Here is a 21,399-nt window from a genome sequence, read left to right as displayed (position 1 = left end):
GAATTATGATTTGCAGTGCAGGATGTCCTCTGAGGGATACAGAACAGTTTGCCTATGGCATCACACGACTTCTCTTGAGCTCTGGCTCTAAGCACCAATCACAGATGTGCAATCCTGTCACTTTATAATGAAAACAAAATTTTTGCTATGAAGTTAAGGGGAAATCTGATTGTCCCTAAAGGAAGAAGCCTTCCTGAGGAGAGCCAGCTCAATTCCTTCTGGCATCCTGGGAAGCCCCCTTTGCAAGAATTTTTTCCCACTTTCTCTGTGTACTGTCAATCCTCCTTGATCTTCCTGCTCATCATCCCTCCCCCATGCCCTTGCCTCCTGTTTCATCCTGAATTCCAGAGGAAAAAAAAAAAAATCACTGCAGCCACTCTGCTGCCATTCCCCCAAGCCTGTTGCATTTATAAACTGTCCTATGGCCTTGCATCCCCCTCCTGGCTGTGCTGCAAATCCCCTGCCCCGAGGGGCAGAGGTGGTGGAGATTCTCCCGCAGGGATGCAGCAGTGCCACAGCAATTAAGACCTTGGCTCTAGCGCAGTGCATGGGAGCAGGTCAGGTGCAGCCAGCCAGCATAACTGGTGTGGAGGACAAGGAGGGCAGAAATGTGTCCTCCCTGAGTGAGGCGTCTGACAATGATTTGGTTTTTGCCTTATGTAATGGATTGAAAATATAATTAATCACAGTCTAACCCTGCAAATTATTGCACTTTTATGATAGAGTCAAGTGTAAGAATGTGGTTGAGGCCAAGTTCCAGATTTAGTCACTGTCAAAGAATGAGTTAACAGTGAAGTCTTTTTGTGAATTAACATAGTAACATTGTTTTGACTGTCTCCAGGTTTCCTTGTCACCCCCACATTTTACTTTGAATGACAAATCTTTCATTGTTCTCTATGCAGTTGAATTATCTGTTTACATACTATATATTTATATCTTTTTTAATATTGAGGTGACCCTGTGTCAGTTGGAATTCAGGCAGGACCTGAAATTTTATTGCCTGCATATTCAATTGAATACTATCATGCTTCATGGACCATGAAGTTTAGATTGTATCTAGTAAATGAGCAAATGCTTTTTATAAATAATTAGTCTTCTGCTTAATTACAGGACTAGGTTTTCCGCCACATTTGTCATGTGATCTATGTATATGGTGTTGCTGTTTCTAATTGAATGTGGGAAATAATCAGCTTTCTTAAAAACTTTGGAGTCAATACTTGCCTCATCAAACTGTAGCTGATGGATTTAATTTGCTATTTACAGAGTTATTGATTAAATGACTTAGAATTCCTTGAGAGGGAGGTAGTTACCTGGAAACTTAGGCTGCTGCTCCTCTTGAATTCACTGGTAAAAACAGCTTTCTAAATGTAACTGTTGACTAATAGCTCACTTAGAAATAATAAACCCAGTCTAAATTAAATATAACATGATGTTTCTCTGTTTGTAGTAGACCCTTTCTCTTTTGAGTTCATATTTCATTTACTTGCAAAGTAGCTTCCACTTTCTGTGTAATACCAGGAAGCTAAAATGGAATGTGTTTGCTTTATAGGTGTTTCATCCCCAGTTTTCCTTGAGTAAAACCCAGCTTTTTTTCCCCCCCAAGATAGTTAGGTTTTTGTTGGAAAAAAAAATAGACTGGAAAAGTACTCAGTCTCTTAAAAAAAAAATTAAAATTTGCATTATGGAAATTTTTGAAAGATGAGGAGTGATGTATATGGTGCTTAAAAGACAGGCAGAATTCAAGATGTTTCTTCCTCAAGGTGAAATTGCCCGTGGTGTCTTTTGGTGCCCTCTGTTGATAAAGCCTGTCTGAAGTCCCTCCCATGCCCCATGGAGAGCAAGAGCAACTTCTTCACACACATTGCAGCCCCCCTTTTGTGTCACTACCACATGCTTTCCCCCTCTGCCTTTTATAGGTTATCCAGTATAATTACTACATCCCTGGTATATTTCACTCTTTCTTTGTTACATAGTTTCCATATTTTGGATGATGAAATATTTGTCTTTGGATATCTGTTTACATAAACTGACAATATCAAGTCTCATTCAGAATTAGAATTAGTAACTATAATGCCTCATTTTGTAATAAACACTAAAATAGGAGCTTATTTTTCTTAAAAGGCTATTTAAAGGTTTGTTTTAAAAAGGAAAGGTTTGTTTTGTATGTCAGATGAAAAATTTTAAAGTGTGGTTTTCTTTTGTGCATAAACTAATGTTTCAGGTTTGGTTTTTGCTTTCTTTTCCAAGTGCCACCTACTGGTATTCTTGAAGCTTTCTTTGGTAAAATTTGCTTCTTTAGAAAATGAGGCTGTACATGCTTCTTTTTTATTGGAAACTCCAGTAAAGAAAAGCAAAAAGAATGAAAATGAAGTGAATATTTTGCAAGTTTATTATTGGGTTATACTTGTGTGCTATTACAGATCTGGATATCCCCCAGATTTTTTTAAATGAAAAATACTTCTTAGAAGAGCCTCTCCATATTTTTTTTCCCAGTTGCAGTGCTACTGTGTACAATTTTTCTTCTTTATTTGACAAATGTGCTATTGGCATAATGTGCACTTGATCACAAACCTTGGCTTAAAAAAGAAAGAAAAACAGCTTTTCTGGAGATGCTTTTTCTAGCAGTTCATTTTCAAGAGCCCATAGAGCTCTTTTGTCCTGATTTTGCAATTAGGTTGAAATGAAGTGGTGATTTTGTTGGGACTGTTACCAAACTCTCATAAATCACCACTAGAGGAGAGTGCGTTACAGATCCTGCTACTCTGGCCTGGGCTCAGAGGGAAGGAAAGGCTGCTGTCCCTCTCCACTGCTCCTGTAATAATCCCTCCAGTGGGAAACCTGCTGGCTTTCACCACACTTGTGATAGATCTGTGTTTCTAGCAGATCAGAGAAGCCTTGTGCATGGTCTCTAGTGCTGATATTCTGGCTAACTCAGCAGGGTTTGATACTCACATTCTTTTTTTTTTTCCTATGGAGCATGTGAGTTAGGCAAACCCATACCACTTCTCTTAAACAAATAAATATATCTGCTTTCAGAGCTCACAGCATGCACAGCAAAGAAATAAGAGGTTGAGAAAACTGACTTGTATAGTTGAATCCGTATTGCCATATTGTCTTCAAAACGTGTGATTTCTTGCAAACTTTAGCAGTACCATCAGTTTGGGCTCTCAGAAGGTGCTTGCTTTATTTTATTATTTTATTTTATTTTATTTATTTTATTTTATTTTTCTCCAGTTCTCAGCTTCTGATAGATCACCTATTTCTACTACTAAGTCTGTCAGCTTTTTTGTCTGATTCCTTTCATCTTCAGTTTGTATCTTTAAGGAATGGATTTTGCTGGTCCATGCAGAGCTGGGTACTGTTCTTCAGGTGCTGGAATGCCTTTGTTTTGTTTTTTTGTTTTCTTTGTTTTCTTTCCTTCCTGTTGTTTGGACTGTACCTAATCTTTCTTTATCTTGCTCACAGCATTTTACATTTTACATTTTGGAGTCAGAAGAAGAAAAATAAACAAACTGAAATACATATGGTATTCGTAAAAACAACACATTTTCAGTGTATGCTTTGAGGTAGTTAGTCCATTGAGAGTGTCAAAAATGCACCATTAAGAATGAGACTTCTCTTTCATCTGTTTAGATATTGTATTAATAAAAAAAAAGAAATCTCTCAGTAAATCCTTTTTTTAATGTAATTTCTACAGGCATCCTTCTCCTCAACTCTCCATTACCTTTTCAGTAACTATAGGATGAGCTATCGTCAGCCTGTTAGTTAATGCTTCGTTAATGAAAATAAAGGCAATAAAAAAGAGCAAGACATCTTTCCATTTCATGGAGTGTCTTGAAGTATGGAGTTCTTTGAGCTCTCTGGGCTCGTAGTACCATTACAGAGGAGCAGATGGCCTCTTTCGTGCTCTATTCATGGGCAGTATGAGGGCATGGATGAAAGGCAGCCTGTGTGTTGTTCCTTCCCTCTCAGCTTATCTGGAGACAAGGAGAAGGCTGGATTCCTGAAATCAGGCTCTGCATTGCTATTACTTTTTCCCCGTGCAGTGGGCTATTGGACAGATGATGAATGAAATGTTCTAGTCATTGAAACGTGTATTTGCTTCCATGAAGTGCTGTTCAGGGATGTGTTACACTGACAGATATCACTGGAGAAGGCTAATGGCATTGCTGTTTGGATTTAAGACTGCAAATACGGTTTCAGAAACTGAGTTTCAAAGGGGTTCATTGGAAGGAGCATCTTGGTGGAAGGAGCCAGGCACTCATCTGATGCTGACAGTGAAGGTTGGTGGTGGAACTTGAGGAACCTTGGTGCAGGGCTGGTGTGGCCACGTTGGCAGTGTGTACCAACTGCTGTCACCTGAGTCATTGCTGACCACTATGAGGGGATCCTGGGAGTTTCAGACTAATGAAATCTTCTAAAATGGTGGGAAGGCCTCTTGACATATCTGGGTAAGGTGGTGATAAATAGGCTGCAGTACAACAACCCTGGTTGGAAATGTTTTTCTGGTTTGAATTAAACCGGATAACTTTTCTTTCCTTGGTGCCATCCTGAGCACAAGGCTTCTCCCTTTTGCTGTCTCAGTACTGTAGGACAAATAGTTGTGATACCATAGACCCCTCTCCAGAAGCAGGGATGATCTTTGTCACTTTTGTATAATTTTCAGAAGTTTCACACATTTGTTTTTACTTGATAGACTGTGTTTGCTGATTGACAAACTGAAGCTGTTTCTGAATTACAGAAGTAAACATATTGTACAAAAATGTTTTATTTCCAGAAAAAGAAATGCGTGCAGATACTACATAAGAGTCTTTGCAACTTTTATTCCATTTTTATGTACATAGTTTCAGAGAGTTCTAGATCAGATTTCTGTAAGCATCCAGAAACTTGACTGCAGATTTAATGTGGCTGTTCTGTGTTCTGTATGCTTCCCCTCTTTTCTCCATTGCCCAAGTTTCATCTCTCTGTTCTTCACATCTTTCATGTATGTTCATTTTAACACCATCAAGTAAATCCTGACTTTGCTTCTGACAGATTTCCAGTGTGCTCTATTCTGCCAGCTGCTAGAAACACTGGAGGAAAAAAGACTTATGTCAATCTCATCGCTCCATTATTCAGCACAGGATGAGAATTTAAGCATGTCAGAATATGTATGGTAGGACTTACTGGCCTCTTCTTTCAGTGATGCTGTCTTGTCATGTCTAATGGGCTCCTGAATGAAAAAGTATGTGAACAAGGGCATCTCTCTTACAAGGAAGGGCTGAGAGAGCTGGGCCTATTCATGTCCCAAGATGACTGAAAGAGGACGTTCTCAATGTTTACAAGTATCTGAAGGGAGAGTGTCAAGAGGATGGAGCCAGGCTCTTCTCGGTGGTACCCAGCAATCGGGCAAGAGGCAGTGGGATGCAGAAACTGATGCACACGAAGTTCTACCTGAACACAAGGAAGAACTTCTTTACTGTGTGGGTGACTGAGCACTGAACAGGTTGTCCAGAGAGGGTGTGGAGTCTCCCCACTGGAGACACTCAAGAACTGTCTGAACACAGTCCTGTGCAATGTGCTCTGGGATGTCCCTGCTTGAACAGGGAGGTTGGACCAGATGACCCACTGTGGTCCCTTCCAACCTGACACATTCTGTGATTCTGAAAAGCAAATCATGAGGTATAACAGTGGGGCTGCTGAGCATAAAACCTAATGAAGCCTGACTCTGTTAATTGTCAGCACATTAATTGTTCTGGCCCCTTTGTTCTCTTGCCAAGCTCCTGTCCAGGGTAGGGCAAATATCTTCTCCCAGCTGCATCATAAAACCAGTCCCTTTTATGAGAACTGGCAGGTGCACCAGCCAGTGACACTGCCCGGCAGTCAGATGGTGCCAGCACTTAGCAGGTTGTGCTGCAGTTCCTCCATTGCTCTGTGGAGGCTGCAGGTTGTGACACTTTCCAGTAGCTGATTGTTGTTAAATTTGTAGGAGCATAATTATTTTGAAGGGTTTTCATCCCTCGCGGAATTTAACTAGAATCAGCAAGAGACTTGGAGAGTGAGTGGGCAGATAATGTGATAAAATAAGCAGAATTTCTTTGGGAAACCATATGGATAATTTAAAAAAAAGGTTTTTACGTGTTGTTCTTAAATTGAGTAATTCAACTGATGCCACAGTGACAGGAAAATGTTGTAATATTTGGGGATCCTAACTTAACAGGTGTAGTGAAAAACATGAGAGTTTTACTTCCTAAGTAGGTGTGATTTCATCCTTTTTAATGGTTTCATTGTTGGTCTAGAATAGACAGTTACCTGACAGTTACCTTCCCATTACCCGTGGGAGTGACATTGTATATGAGGGTAAAAGTACAGGTAACATTTAAACATATTTCTGTAGCTAGTGTGTATTTGAGAGTGTTGTCTATACTTCAGCATTAGATGTAAGTCTTAACCCTGGATGCAGACATCATATCTGATAGCAGAATTTTGAAAGCTTCAAAAACAGGCTGGAGTGGAAACCTTGAAGATCTGTGTAACTGAAGCTTCAGAAGGAGAGAAAGTCTTCCTGTAACATTTCTGTTCTCTGTCTGATAGTCTGATAGAAAATGACATAACCTTCCTTTCATCAACTAAAAGTAGTCAGCTACAATGAACGTGTTTCCCCAGTGGAAGTTGTTTTGTGAAGACAGACTAACAAAAAAAAATTTGCTTTCATGTATATTTATCCGCTACAATATCCTCAGTGTCCTGATTTGCTCAGTTCAGTAATCACAAGAATTATTCTTTCTGCTTTGGTACTAAGGGTCAAATATAAATTGCTTATTTTCCATACAGCTGTCTTCTTACCTATATTGTATGACAGAGCCACACTTCTTAACCTCCTCCAAAGCAGCCAAGAAACCCAATTGTTGTGGTTAGTATCTGCTTAGATTGAATGTTACAGGTTGGAAGGGACTTTAAAGATCATTTAGTTCCAGCCCCACTGCCATGCAGAGTAAGAGTTACAGCATGCAGATTGATATGTCATGATTTAATTTGCACGCCTGTAATTAAATTTCCAAGGTCATGCTGCTAATTCACTTTTTTCTGCTATGGTATTGCTTTCCTTGGTGGGTGCTTCCTGTAGCCTTGTGAAGTATGTTGGCTGTTGTGTAATAGATGCCCATGTGAATGGACTTGCCCCAGGGGAACAGTGTAGTTGTGGTGACAGATATCATAGGTTGTACTCTATTCATACTAGGTTGTTTTTTGTAGCTGTGGAATGAATGTATTTTGGACTCTCTGTGCCCTGAGATACTTACAGCCTGTGTTTGCTCTGACAGTGTGGACAAGCTGCCATATGAAGCCTTGCTTTTTGGATAGAGACTGCAGTTAGTATATGACACTTTATTTTGACCTTATATGCCCGTTGGGCAAGTCAACCTCACTTGTTATTGCTTTCTTCCTTGAGGGTAAAGCAGTTTTCATCTCTTGGGACTTGGAAGTCAGCTTCTGGAAACTTGCATTAACAGCTGGATAAAACCGTAGTTGAAGTGGAACAAAATAATGTGTTTATGGACTACAGAGGACAAATAAAAGGAAAAAATATTTTACACTGGATGTGTCCCTATCCTGTGGTTGAGTAAAGTCACCGTAGCAGTATTGGGGTGTCAAGCTTAGCATTCATTGACCTGTAATAATGCTGGTGGTGCATGTAGGGTATGGTGTGATGCTGAAGTGTAATAATGATGTTAGCTAGTTGCACTAGCTAACATATGGGTATGCATCATTCTACTGTGGGCAAAGGCTATCAATACTTATTCGGGGCAGCAGCATTTGAGAAGCGGAGCTGGAACAGTTGATGCTGTAGCAGCTGCATACAGATATTTAGGCCATGACTTTTTAAACATCAGAAAAAGCCAGGCTGCTTGTTGAAAGGATGGTGCTTGAATGAGAACATGAGAAAATTGCTCCTGGTTTGCCTAAGGACAATGTCCTGTGTCATTTGGGAGCTATTCCTGTCTTTTCCAAGCGATTGGCTCTACAGCAGTGAAGCTGTTCCTGTCCATGCCATAATGACATGGGGAGGAAGCTACTTTGCCACTGAGTGGGTCTGCAGCACTGGTCTGAAACAGTGATATCCTGGCATCTCTGAGGCTGTGTACTCTGCTGTCTGTCCCCAGGGCTGCCTGGATGCTGTGCAGGCATGCTGGGATGCCGCAGGGATGCTGTGCATCATGCACAGGGCTGGCTGCCCGCTGCACCCACGGCTGAGATGGGGGTTCAGGGCCTCGTGGACAGCAGTGTGTGGTCAGCTCACATCCGCTCTGCTTGCTTGAGTGGACAAGCCCTGGATTGCAACACTTCAAGTCAGCAAAAGGAAGGACAGAGTTACTGCCCATCACTGTTTACTGTCTGTCCATATCTGCTCCTTGAGCATTTCTCTTTCATGAGGAATAATTCTCTTCATAGTCTCCTCATAGGCAATACATTGAGGTGAGGTGTGGGTTTGGTGGGTTTGTGATTTCATTTGTTTAGTATTTCTTACCAATCACTTTGGATGACACATTTGTGCACATTATTTTAGTTGTCATCTAGTTCACATATTTGTGGTTAGACATTTTAGAGATGTTTGACCTGCTTCAAATTTCATTTTCCTTTTGGGTTGCAGAAAACTCTGGTTTATCATTTGGCTGGGCTTTGGGACTGTGCAGGGCTGTGTGTTTGGCTGCATCCTCAGCCATGGATGGAATTCTGTAACCTCTTGTTTGTGCCATGTGCACTTGGGTTTCCTATAAAGCACACACACTGGTCGCTGGAAAGCACATGGGCTCCTGCACCTCTCCTAGAGGGCAGTTGGTGCACAGAGGTAACACTTACAGAATTTCTAGAGCTGTCTGAGAAAATTAAGCCAGGTGTTTTGAGTAGTTCACCTGCGAAATTCCCATTTTCATGATTTCCACCAGCGGTGGTCTCAGACTAAGCCATGTGTGATTTTTGGAATTGTTGATCATATGATGTTGATCATATAGAGGCATTAGAAATTTTCTTTAAAACTTTTTTGTAGACTCCAGTACCTCAAAAGTATAATTCTCATTGTTTTTGTAAAACTGCAGCTTAATTTGAAAAGGAATTTAGGAAATTTGAAGCAGTTCCGGGACAGTTGCTGGTGAGCCAAAAGCCCACCCTTGTGTTGTCTTTCAGGTCACTTGGGTTGGAGATACATCCAGGGATTTCAGTGTTTGGTTTGATGGCCTGGTAGCAGAACCACTTTTAGAAAGCTTTTGTGAAGTGACATAATTTCAAGGAGAAGTGGAGCTTCTCAGTATTGTATTCAAATGAGCTAATGGTGATTCACAATATGCTGGGAGTAACCAACAATGCTTGTTTTCTTACTGGGTAGCATGTGCCCAGAGAAGAGGGGTGGGAGAGTGTGAGAGCATTCTGCAGGATAGTATAAATTACCATTAAATTTTGCTTAGATGCTTGTTTATTAGTATTATTTCTGCATGCAATATATTAAATATATGGTAATTACACATTTGGGGATGAAATGTGTTTTAATATCCTGTCTGATGTTCTCTTTGGAAAAAAAGAAGGTAATATTGTTAGCATTTTGCTGATTTGCCTTCAGATTTAGGAGTTAGGGATATTGCCATAGAATCAAAGGTAACAAAAAGTACAGATAACAATAAAACAAAATATTCAGGGTTTTCATAGAATGGCTTTCCTCTGGATGTTCCCTTTAAGCAATTAAGCTGAACAGAAATGAAAAGGAGGCTAAAGTTAATTAGCTACTGCAACATGGTGGAGTCTGAGTTTATTCAGTTATTTCAGGCTGTGCCTCTGGTCAAGCATAAGAGCACAATGACAGCATTTGATATTTGTAGTAGAGGCATCGCATTTTTGTTTGATTTTAAACAAAACTTAGTTTTCTGTTAGATGGTCTTATTTTCTATTAGGCAATATGTAAGCTGTGTTCAAGATAATTGTGAATTAAAAGAAACCGCTTTCCTGTAAATTTAAAATGGATGAAAATATCTATATAGAAAAATAGTGAAATAGAAAAGCATCTATTTCACTAAGTCACTGCTTGTTTTTATGACATCCCAGGACAGCAGATATTCCCTGCTCTTCTGTTGTGCTTTACTGCTACTCGCACAGACTCACACATGGAGTCAGGCATTTCTCTTGCTGTGGCTGGCAAAGTTGCTGATGCTTCACCACACACTGATCCCTGCGGCTGTGCATCGGCTGCTCTTGGGGAAAGCCAGCTTCTTCCCTGTTAGTTGCATTGCTGAACTGCAGCTCAGCAGCTTTCTTTAAATAAATAAAAACATCTGAAATTTTCCTTTGATTCTACCAAGATAGCATTTTGATCTGTGACTGAAACTGTAGGAGTTTGGATAAACTAGAAATGTGGGAGAAGGAGCTACGCCTTCTGATTATGCATGGCAAGCCATTACCTATGCTTTTGGTGAGCTTGTTACAGCTAACAGACATCCAGTCATCTTTCAGGCATTTGCCTAAGCTCACTATTTCCCCCCTGTGCTTGTTTGTTGGTTTGGGCGTTTTGTTTGGTTGGTTGGTTTTTGGTGTGTTTTTTGTCTGTTTGCTTTGATTTTTTGTTTGGGTTTTTTCCCCTCTTAAGGTCTAATGCACACAAACACTTTTTAAAATATAAACCATGCCACCTTGTCAGGTGTACATATAAAAATAAGGAGTGAGAAGTTGTAAAGGTTTAAATATTTGTACCCTGGTTTTCCAGGATCCTTTGTTTTATGGCCTTTTGCTAGTCTTTGCCTCAAAAACCTTGCCTCTTTTCCTCTTATATCTTCTTGGATCCCTTTTAAACTCAGTGACATTCTTTTTGACGTTTAATATGTTAAATTTTCACATATAGTAAGCATGCCCAACTGGACTGCTCTTTCTTCTGCAGGGTAATACATGATGTTCAATCTCACTTTTCCAATTATCACCTAAACTTTACAGCAAAATCCATACACTCCAGTGTTGTTGAGGCAGGCTTGTGCTGGCCTGTTAAGTCTTGCTGTACAGAAAACTGCATTCACTTTTTGTCTTAATGGTCAGACAGCTTCAGATGGCCTTACCGTCGTTGATTATTCTCTGTAGTAGCAAAAATTTACCTAAACCGAAAGAGAAAATTTACCTAAACTGAAACTGCACTGCTGGAAATAGATTCCAATACTATGTTGAAAACCTTACTTACAGTGGGATTTGTTTTCTTCCTTATAATAAGGTGAGTGTAGCTGCCTAATCTTTCATATTTAACTTGTTTTCCTTTATTTGTTGTTGAATTCCTGACCATAATCAGAGGTGGTGTGTATTAACTAAACAGTTATTAATAAGTAGATGGAAGATCATATAATTAATTTGGGCCAATCAGAATATCAGAAGCAGTGAACCTTGCTTACGTATGTGCAAGGGGTAAATACGCATTTAAATTGTCATTGTGTTGGGTAGGCAGGAGCTATAGAGCCTTCTCTGAGGATTGCAGGGAAGGAAATCTTGGATGTTTTGATCAAAAATGTGCATGTACCGTCTGAGATGGTCCTTTCAGTCTTTGGCGAGGTAGTTAATAATGTTACTTGAGAAATATCTGAAAGTGCTTGGGGAGCCTTTAGGTGATGCACCAGAACAAGTATGTGACACAGGCATATTTTGCTTTCTCTTTGAAGTGGTGAAATATCAAAAAACCCCAATGCCTTTCCACTCAAAAAAAAAAAAAAAAAGGAAGAAAGAGAATTTCATAGGCTTAAATGTAAATAGCAATTCTGTGATATGATTAAAAGAGGGCAGTTGACACAATGTTTGTGTGGTGCTGAAAATTCTATTCCAAAGACAGTTAACGTACAGTTAATGGCTGTGGAGATGTGACTCTTGCTGGATGGCAGGTACTCACCAGAGCTCCTCTGTTACTGCCCTCTTCAAGTGGACAGGGGATAGAAAATATTAAAAAAGGCTCATGAATTGAGATAAGGACAGGAAGAGATCACTCATCAATTACTGTCATGGGCAAAACAAACCTACTTGGGGAAATTAATCTAATTTATTACCAGTCAAATCAAGCAGAGTAATGAGAAGTAAAACAAATATTAAAAACATTTTCCCGCAACTGTTCCCTTCTTCCTGGGTTCCACCTCCTTCCACAGTGGCACAGGGAGAAGGGATTGGGGGTTATGGTCAGTACAGCACATGTAGTTTCTGCTGCTGTTCAGGGAGAGGAGTCCTTCCACTGCTCCAAAGTGGGGTCCCTCCCACAGAAGACAGTTCTCCATGAAATTCTCAAATGTGAGTCCTTCTCACAGGCTACAGCACTTCATTAACTGCTCCAAAGTTGGCCCCCCACAGGGTGCAGCTCTTCAAAACAGCCTCCCCCAGGATGAGTCCCCCACACAGAGTCACAAGTCCTACCAGGACACTGCTCCAGCACGGGCTCCTCTCTCCATGGGTCTGCAGGTCCCTGCCAGGAGCCTGCTGCAGTGCAGGCTTCCCATGGGTTCACAGCCTCCTCTCAGGCACCCACCTGCTCTGGCATGGGTCTCCTCCACAGGCTGTGAGAGGATCTCTGCATCCTCATGGACCTCCACGGGCTGCAGGAGCACAGCTGCATCACCACGGGCTGCAGAGGAATCAGCTCCAGTGCCTGAAACACCTCCTGCCCCTCCTTTTCCACTGACCCTTGGTGTCTGCAGACTTCTTCTCACATATTTTCACTCTTCTCTAAGTGCAATTACATCTGTGCAATAACCTTTTTTTCCTTCTTAAATGTGTTATTCCAGATCATTACTACCATGTCTGATTTGCTTGCTTGACCTTGGCCAGCAGTGGGTCTGTCCTGGAGTTGTCTGGCACTGGGTCTGTCAGACATGGGGGAAGTTTCTGGCAGCTTCTCACAGAAGTCACCACCCCTGTAGTCCCCTGCCACTATCAACACCTGGCAATGCAAACCCAATACGCCATTGTAGACATAAAATCCTAAGTTAAGCATTTTGGCAGACTTGTGTGTGTTGTGATGCGTAACAAAAAAGGTGGAAAAAGCCAGAACTTATACCTCTGCAAAACTGCATCTCCAGGTCTGGCCTGTGGCTGTCCTCACTTTCACCATCCTGCACCTCATCTCTGGCTGGTGCCCTGTATTTCTGGGTCAACTCGGGGTCCAATTTCCCTCCTGCTGTTTTTGTGCTTTGCTGAAAGGCTTTTACTTTAGAAGAGGCTTCCCTCTGAGGCTTCCTTTCTTTGAGCAGACCTTTGGGCCCTGGAAAGCCCCACTGCTTCCTGGCCCTGCTGGTGCTCCCTGAGGAGGAGGACTCTTCCTGCATATGCCACTGGGTCCTGTGGTGGGTCCTGCTGCTCTGCTGCCCAGAGAGACCCTCTGTTTTTGAAACCACACCTGTGCTCACATTACCATGCTACCCCTTCTTCTTAGTCTTCCATGATGAGAAGGAGAAGAGACTCCCAAGTGGGCTGGTTGGAAGAAGGGACATTACTGTCCTTCCTCTGGGGGAATTTGAACATCTCAGCCCAGGATCTGCCCTTCCATCTCGGGGCTTCCCAAAGTACAGTGAGGTGAGATGATGACCCAAGGGCTGTTGACACAAAGTATTAGGCCAGCACAGGTCTTCCACGTGTGGTGCAGATAAGCAGGCAGTGCCCCCCCGCCAAAAAAAAAAGGCTAGAATATAGAGGTTTTATTTATCTATGTAATTCTTTCTCACATATTTTCTTAAAATAATTAAGAAAATGTCTGGGGAGGTGAGGCATTTGATCTCAGGTCTGTGCTCATAAGTAGATGGGCATCCTTCAGACAGAGGGTGTAAAAAACTTAAGAAAGTCTTGTGAATCTCAGCTAGCGCTGGGTTACACCATTTTTGTTTTGCTGTATTGTTTTCTTCTTAGCAATTTTTTATGAAGATTCTTCTGTATTTTGTAATACTCATTAGTGGTGGTGCAAGTAAAACAGAAGTGATGGGAGACTAGATCTCTGACCTAAGGAACTCTATAATGATCTTACAAATACAGAAGGAAATTAATGTGCTTGACTTCATAATGTATAAAATGTATGTAGAGTATGTGGAAATTTATTTTTTAAGTGGAGAAAGGCGTTCCAAGTGAATAAAGTGTGTATGCATATTTGCTTCTTATAGTAAATTCTATTGGATGACTTTTTCTCTGCACTGAATTACAGTATTTTACAATATTTGTTACCAGATAATATGTTTTCCCTTGGTAGAAATCATATAATAAAGTCTCAAATTGGGATAATTTGATACAACTAAACTAGAAATAAATTAAATCTGACAAATCTGTCATAAACTGTAAGTTTTAATAGAAGCTTAATATAAGCTTTCATGACTTTGTCAAAACCAATAATGTGTCAGCAGCTAGCTCTAAAACTGGCTATATTGTACTACAGGACTGGAAAGGTTAACAGATTTTTAAAACACAGCTGTGAAGTTATGTGCATTTTAAAATGCCTTTAGCAGAAGGCATATTATGTTCGATTAATGGAAAGATGCTGTTTGTTGATATTTGTTTGAAAATAATGGTTTTTTTTATATTGTTTATTTATATTGTTTTTTAATTTAATAGTTCCTTTACTGAAATGCCTTACTGAATATGACAGTGGCGGCTGGACAGAATTTGGGCATGAAGAAGGTTACAATCATATTCTGTTTCTGTCTATTTCTAATGAAATAAATAAATAAATTCAATAGATAAGGCAGAAAACCCATAAAACATGATGAGACTTTCGACATTGCACCGCAATTCTTGTTTCATACATCATGTTTGACATACATGTGGAATCAAAGGTTTTGTCATTGACAACTAGAGAGATGTTGGGATATCACAGCTTTTAACCAACCAGATTAAGAGATATATTTCTGTTAAAAGAATATTGTAGAATTGTGAAAGTGCTTCATAGGAATCTTCATTAGAATTCCATGCAATCTATGTGACTTCAGGGAGAGTTATATTGAGCCAAAAGAATAAACTGACCCAGTAAACACATTTCTGGATTTTTAAAATGAATAAATTTATTTTTTACACTTGGACCCACCACAAAAGAGAAAACAGAAATTTTGTCCAGGGAGACCAAACAAGGAAAACTCAGGTCTCAAGATGTCTCAAGAACAATTGTATGTGCACTAATTGGACTTTTGTGCCAAGCTAAGTAAATTTGACAGTCTCCTGATTTCTGTGAAGGTGTTGTTGGTACTTGGATATTTCTTGGGATGGGAGGAGGTTTTGAGGGAATTTTGATTTAAAACAAAAAGTAAAATAAAATAGTGTTCTATAGAATGAATTTAATATGATTTTTGAATGATCTTCAACTGCTAGCATGTTTGTATCAATAAAAAAAATAAAACCAGTAAAAAGAAAGCTTTCCTGCTAAAGTGAAAGTGAAAAACCACTCCAACTTCTCTTTTCACACTAAGAAAACTCTGGCGTAACATAGGGAATAATGTTCATTCATTTCTTTAAACAGCTTAACTTTCCAAACAGTGAAACAGTATGCAAGTGGTAGATATGCTTGCACAGTACAGTGTGGTAATTATATTCTGTTGGTTTTGATATGTAGGTTGAACTATAGCCATATTGGTTCTAGAGTGAGTCTGTTCTCCTCACAGAACAACTCAAATAATATACCTAGGAGATTTATCTATGAATATTGACCAGATGCCCATTTTAAAATAAGGCTGTAAGAGCTTTTCTCCCTCTTACCCCAAGCATTCATGAAAGTTTCATATATTAGCAGTGATCCATTAGTTTAGGGTTAATCAGTAGTAGATATAGTAATCTCTACCTAAGAAAAGGTCACTTGAGCTCTGGGTAAGATTATTTTGTGAGAAGTTGTAGGTGAGATTCCCCTCTCCACCCCTATATTTGACCTGAATACATAATATTTACGTAAAAAAAAAAAAAGAGAGAGAGAAAAATCATCTTTTCTAGAAGTCCTTCTAAAATACTACTTCTGGCATATTAAAACAGTGACAATTTTTTTTTCTGGTGTAACTATGACTTGAGGTAGACAAACAAAGGTTAATGCCCTCTTGATAGTGATGAAAATAAGGCCTTACTTAAAACTTAAAATGTGTTCTTATTTTCCTCCTTTTAAAGAAAAAAAAATGCATCCTAAAACTTCCACTGTAATCTCCATCCTCTTTGTCTTGCTACCTTCCACTTTAAATGGACCCAAAGCACCTGTAACTATCAAAACCTCTATTCAACAATGAAGGTAGAGATCAATCTATTTTTGTAAAAGTAAATTTATCATAGTGCCTGTTCCGTAGGACCCAGGACAAATTCTGGACTGCCTAGGATAAAATGAAATTCTGATGACTTTAAAAACCTTTTCATGGCTCTGTTTTAGGAGAAGGAGGCTGCCAAGAGCAGTTGCACCTGGGATTTCAAGTTTCTTGGGGTTGTCTGCCGTGCTGTTTGAAGACTGCATGCTCTGGCCCTGATTAAGGGATACCTCCTAGCAGATTTTTGAGCACCTCATTGAAAAATAGCCACCATATGGTTGTTGAGTGCAATATCCATGCTAGTTCAGTCCTTGTACAACTGGTAAAGGGGGTACTAGGATATCATTATTTTGCATTTGCTCAGTTGCTGGTGGTAGAGCTCACACCAGCATGAAGGTCACTTCTGATAAGTAGTATTTGTTGATATATCTTTTAGGAAATCTTAAATCAGAATACTTCGGCTTGATAAATCTGCCTGTTTCTGAGGGGGGTTTTTGGTACTCAAACAAATCTGAATTGTTATATTTCATGCTTCCCAGCAGGTCAGCCCCCAGCCTGTGCTGATGCAGGGGGTTATTCTTTCCCAGGTGTAGGACCTGCATTTTTGTTTGCTGAATTTCAGATGGTTCTTCTCTGCCCATCTCTCCAACCTGCTGAGATCCTTCTGGAGGGCTCACAGCACTCTGGGGTATTGGCCAGTCCTCCCAGCTTTGTGTTGGCAGTGAACTTGCTGCTGAAAAAGTCTCTACTCCTTCATCCAAGTGATTGATGAATAAGTTACACAATTCTGGGCCCAGTATTGAACCTCTCAGGACACCATTTGTGACAGGCCTCCAACAAGACCCTGTGCTGCTGATTGTGACCATCTGGGATCTGCTATTCAGCCAGTTCTCAATCCACCTCACTGTCCACTTCCTGAGTTTGCCCGTGAGGATGTTGTGAGAGTCAGTGTTGAAAACAGTAAGTGATGGAGGCAACAAGGCTGTAGCAATGAGACTGTGCACAGCTTAACACACAGTTTCAGAATTCGTGAGGATAATTAATAGTTACTCATGTTTTGTTGGTGGTTGGTTGGCTTTTATTTATCATAAAACACTCAGATAATGAAATATTCCCTCTCTGGTTGTTGAGGAGGGGGAAGGGATGAAGTGTTATGTACCTGCTGTGGTTACTTTTCTGCAGTCAGTGGAAAAAATCCACCACTGAGAGTTCTTAAGGGAAGCTGTGTCTTTTTAGGTATAAAAGAGCAATGACACCTACTTACTTTAAAAATGCGAATAGCAGTTCTAGTGTCAGAATAATAATAAAAGTCAGAACAGATGTTTCTTTTCTAATAAATTCATAAGTTTTTTTTTTTCTGAAGCACATAAATTTAGTCAAATGATTTGTGAAACAAAGTGTAAAATTGATGTATGTTAGACATCTGGCTCATGCTTAACTTTTAGCTTGCAGTTGGTATTTTATGCATGACAGCAAATAGGTGATCATGACTGGGTGTCTTTCAAAAACATCAGCAAAAATTACAGGTTTCTGAAACTCTAATGGTAAGGAATGACTTACTATAATTGATGTTTTCTCTAACTCTTTAAAGACATATTTTGCATTTTATTTCAAGCTCAAAAATCTGGTAATTCTGAGGTGGGAAGTTAAAATGTGGAAGTGGAAAGGGATGCAAGTGGCAATGGGCTGCTTGATATTTATCTTGTTTTTCAGTGAAAGTGTTGCAGAAATTCATCTGATTTGTCACCTGCTTTGATTTCAGAGGGTGTAATCAAAATCTTTCCAGTACCTGTGTGGCCAAGCTGGGCTGTGTGATGGCTGGCCCTGTGCTGGTCTCTTCAGGAGCTTGAGGTGGTTGGGTTCATTTTCTCAGTGTCTTCACACTTTCAGTGTGAAACACGACAGCTGTACTCCTTTTCTTTGAAAACCTAGGAGTTGGTAGGACCTTATTTTTGTATAGACTGGATTACGTAAGTTATTTATGCACTGCAGTGATTGGAATGCTTGTTTTGAAAGAATGGACTTTGAGGGATTCACAAAAGAGATTTTGTCTTAAGGCTCAATTGTAACAGGATCATTCTTACCTCCTGATAGTCAAGTTGTGCAGGAAAAACTTACTCATAGAGCCAGGGAAAATATATATGGGGAAGAGCATAACTCCTCTAATCCAGTGTTTTAGAGGATTCCTCTGGAGGAGAAAAGTCTCCCATTCTGGAGGCCTGGGCTTCATTTGTTTGATTTTAAGTGGAAGTTAGGTGAATTGTGTAAATAGTATCGGGAATTGTCTCAGGTATCCCCTCTTTCAGCAGAGTGCTCCTGTCACTAAGATACAAATTGCTTTGTGTTTTCTCTTTGTGGCTCCATAAATTCACTATTTTTTAGAGTGAGTCTGAAAGACTAAAATGCCCCTTGCCTCTTGTGCTTTGCTTCCAGTCCTCCCTCCCTCCCTCCCCACAGCCTTCTTCTGGAATGCTGGACTATTGAAACAGCGGACTGTAGATCCATATCTTACAAAGTATAATAAATGTACTGAAGTATAATAAAATTCATTTAAATTTTTAAGTTTTATTTTTAAAAATCCAAACGAACGGAAGGATGTGAAGTCTTATATCCCAAGTGCATGTGGATGTTGGACTGAAGGCTGCAGAGGAACTCTAACCCCAGGGATGGGGAGCAGTTTCAGATGTCTTGCTGTCCTGAGTGTGGGCAGGGTACCCAGCTCACCTGGCACCTGTTGGGTCTTGTGACTGTTGTGCCAGGTCTCCTGGGTCTCCTGACTCATCTTGTGTGCTGCTTTGGGAGCCTAGACATACAGTGCAACGTTGCTGATTGGCTTCTCCTGAAGCAAAGCTCTTAGAAGTCTTACAACTCCACAGTGTGTGGATCTAGCCCAATCCTCTATTAAACTCCTCTGCCATTTAATGGCAGTGGTCCTGTTTATTGAGCTTTTAAGCAGGCTTCAGAGTCCTGTCTAATGAATTTCTTGCTGAAGAAGCAGCCTTGCTACAGCATCACTGCATATGTACCTTTTTGGAAGCCTTGCTCTGGAGGGTGAAGCAATGTTCTTTAAAAATAATTATGATCTGCCTTTATTTTTGTAAACCAGGATGTGAAGGTGCTTGGCAGTTGGTTTTAATATTTTTGCAGAATTAACCCGTCAGTTATCAGAGAGTTAACTACTGAACAGACTAATGCATCTGCTGTGCATTTTTACGAATACTTATATTAAAATTGTCAGAATTTTTCATTTTCTTTTTAGACCAAAAAAACTCCCCTGAAAACTCTGGCATGGTATTTACTTTGGAAGGTATTCTCGCATTTTAGCATTTGCACTACTTGCGTCTGTGGACAAGTATCCCCAGGAAAAGCAGAATGTTAGCAAACATCTAGTTGTGACGCTTTCGCAATGTGACAAGGAATCAGAATCTGTACAGACGATGGGCCTTGGTTCAGAATGGAAGTCAGGCAGACACTATAGTATCATCTTTAGCACTGATAGAAAAGCAGAGAGTAAACTGTACACACCTGTGAAAAATAATATGGGCCAACCCTTTCTCCATAACCTGTGGGGAATAGGAGTGGTCACTGTCCAAATGTAATCTAGTTGGACTTTCAGTCTGTTGGCTGTTTGGCTCTGTGTGACTCAGCCAATTGGAGAAAATCCATGTTGAATGGATGTCTGTAATCAGGGTGACTTTGGTGGTTTGATAGTCTTTTTCTTCACCCTTTTCCCATTATATGTAAAGGATACATATTTTTTTTAAATGAAAAGAAAAATATTTCCCCCTGGTCTCCTAGGATAAGAAAGCAAATAATACAATAAGCTCGTGGGTCCTCAGAGACTCAGAGCTTTAGACATCTTGTTGCCTTATGCAGGTTGACTTCCATGGCCAGTTACGTGGTTTGGGATGCTATTGGCAAATCCAGTGTGTAATGTGGAAGTCCGGGTAAGCAGTTCTGGATGGTACAGTGTAATTGCAAAATAAACTCTGCATTTGTGCAATAGCTGTACTTAGCTGTTTTCATTGAACTTGTAGTAGTTCTAGTAATTAATGTGGAATTTAGTCACACAGCTAAGTTAGTTGTGTGGATAACATGTTTCACTACAGCATCCAGTTTTGGCTCAAAAATAAAGTGCTGCTCTGCTAATCAGAGTGAAAACATTTCCGTTGCAGAGAATAGAAGATATCAACTGACTGTGCAGAGGACAAAAAGGATGAAACAGGGATTTAAATTTTTTTTAAGGAACAATCATCTCTTGGTTCCCCATGCTGGGATAAGTGAAAGACAAAGCTGTCCTTGCCACAGACTTGTAGGTTGCCCTGTGCAGCACTGCTGCCTTGCCCTTCTCTCTGCTTCCTAAAGCTCTGCTCTCTTCACAATTCCTGCTACAGTGCATCCTTAAGGATGAACACATGCTCATACAGCACAGCTTGCACAATTCTATGGCAACCTTACATAGTTTATTCTGTGCATTCTAGTTTCTATTGCACTTGGTAGCAGAGGATAGGCTGCCATCACATTTCAAAGCAATGATGTTTTCTAGTAACTGTACTGGGAAAAACAAGAAAGGTCTTTGGGGAACTAAGATTTAGCTTGTCTTGTCAGAAGACACTACTGGGTTATCAGTAATTCAAATGCCTTTTTTCACACTGGAGTCTGACAGGACTGAAAATAGAAACTGTCAGCCTCCTGATTGTCTGATTATGTAAAACCATCAGTAAAACCAAAACAAAACAGGTATGATAGGATTATGTATGTGCATATATTTTTCTTTGAGATATTTTTATAAGGTTTATAAAGGAAAGACATTCACTTCCACCTATAGATTGTAGTGTTTTGGAGACAGAGCAAAAGAAATGCTGTAAGTCTTCCAGATGTAAACTTATGTTTTTGATGCTGTTACAGGTTACAATGGTAGTCTTTGAGGCTGATCAAAATAATAATGAAGTGCTTATTAATTTAAATAATAGACATCTTTGGCAAAATTGTGTGATGTACAAGGCAGGGAGATTTTCAGCCTGTTGCCCAAATGAAAACTAAAAGAGATGTCTTGGAGGATCCTCTACTAAAAGAATGTTTGGTTTTGGATCAGCTCTGGTCTGTCTGTACAAAATATCTATTAGAAGCAGTTAGAGATAGGCAGGTACAAATCCACAGTACTGCTGTT

General features: G+C 40.0%; 1 protein-coding gene across 1 annotated transcript in view; it reads left to right on the top strand.

The window, feature by feature from the left end:
- GRIP1 (glutamate receptor interacting protein 1) overlaps positions 1–21,399 on the top strand; it is a 314,298-nt gene that overhangs the window by 36,824 nt on the left and 256,075 nt on the right. The window lies entirely within an intron of this gene.

The sequence above is a fragment of the Lichenostomus cassidix genome, chromosome 1Aa (genome assembly GCF_008360975.1).
Source record: "Lichenostomus cassidix isolate B80296 chromosome 1Aa, HeHo_3.0, whole genome shotgun sequence".
Taxonomy (NCBI): Eukaryota; Metazoa; Chordata; class Aves; order Passeriformes; family Meliphagidae; genus Lichenostomus; species Lichenostomus cassidix.
The sequence above is the reverse complement of the archived record's forward strand: the minus strand, read 5'-3'. Positions and strand labels throughout refer to the sequence as shown.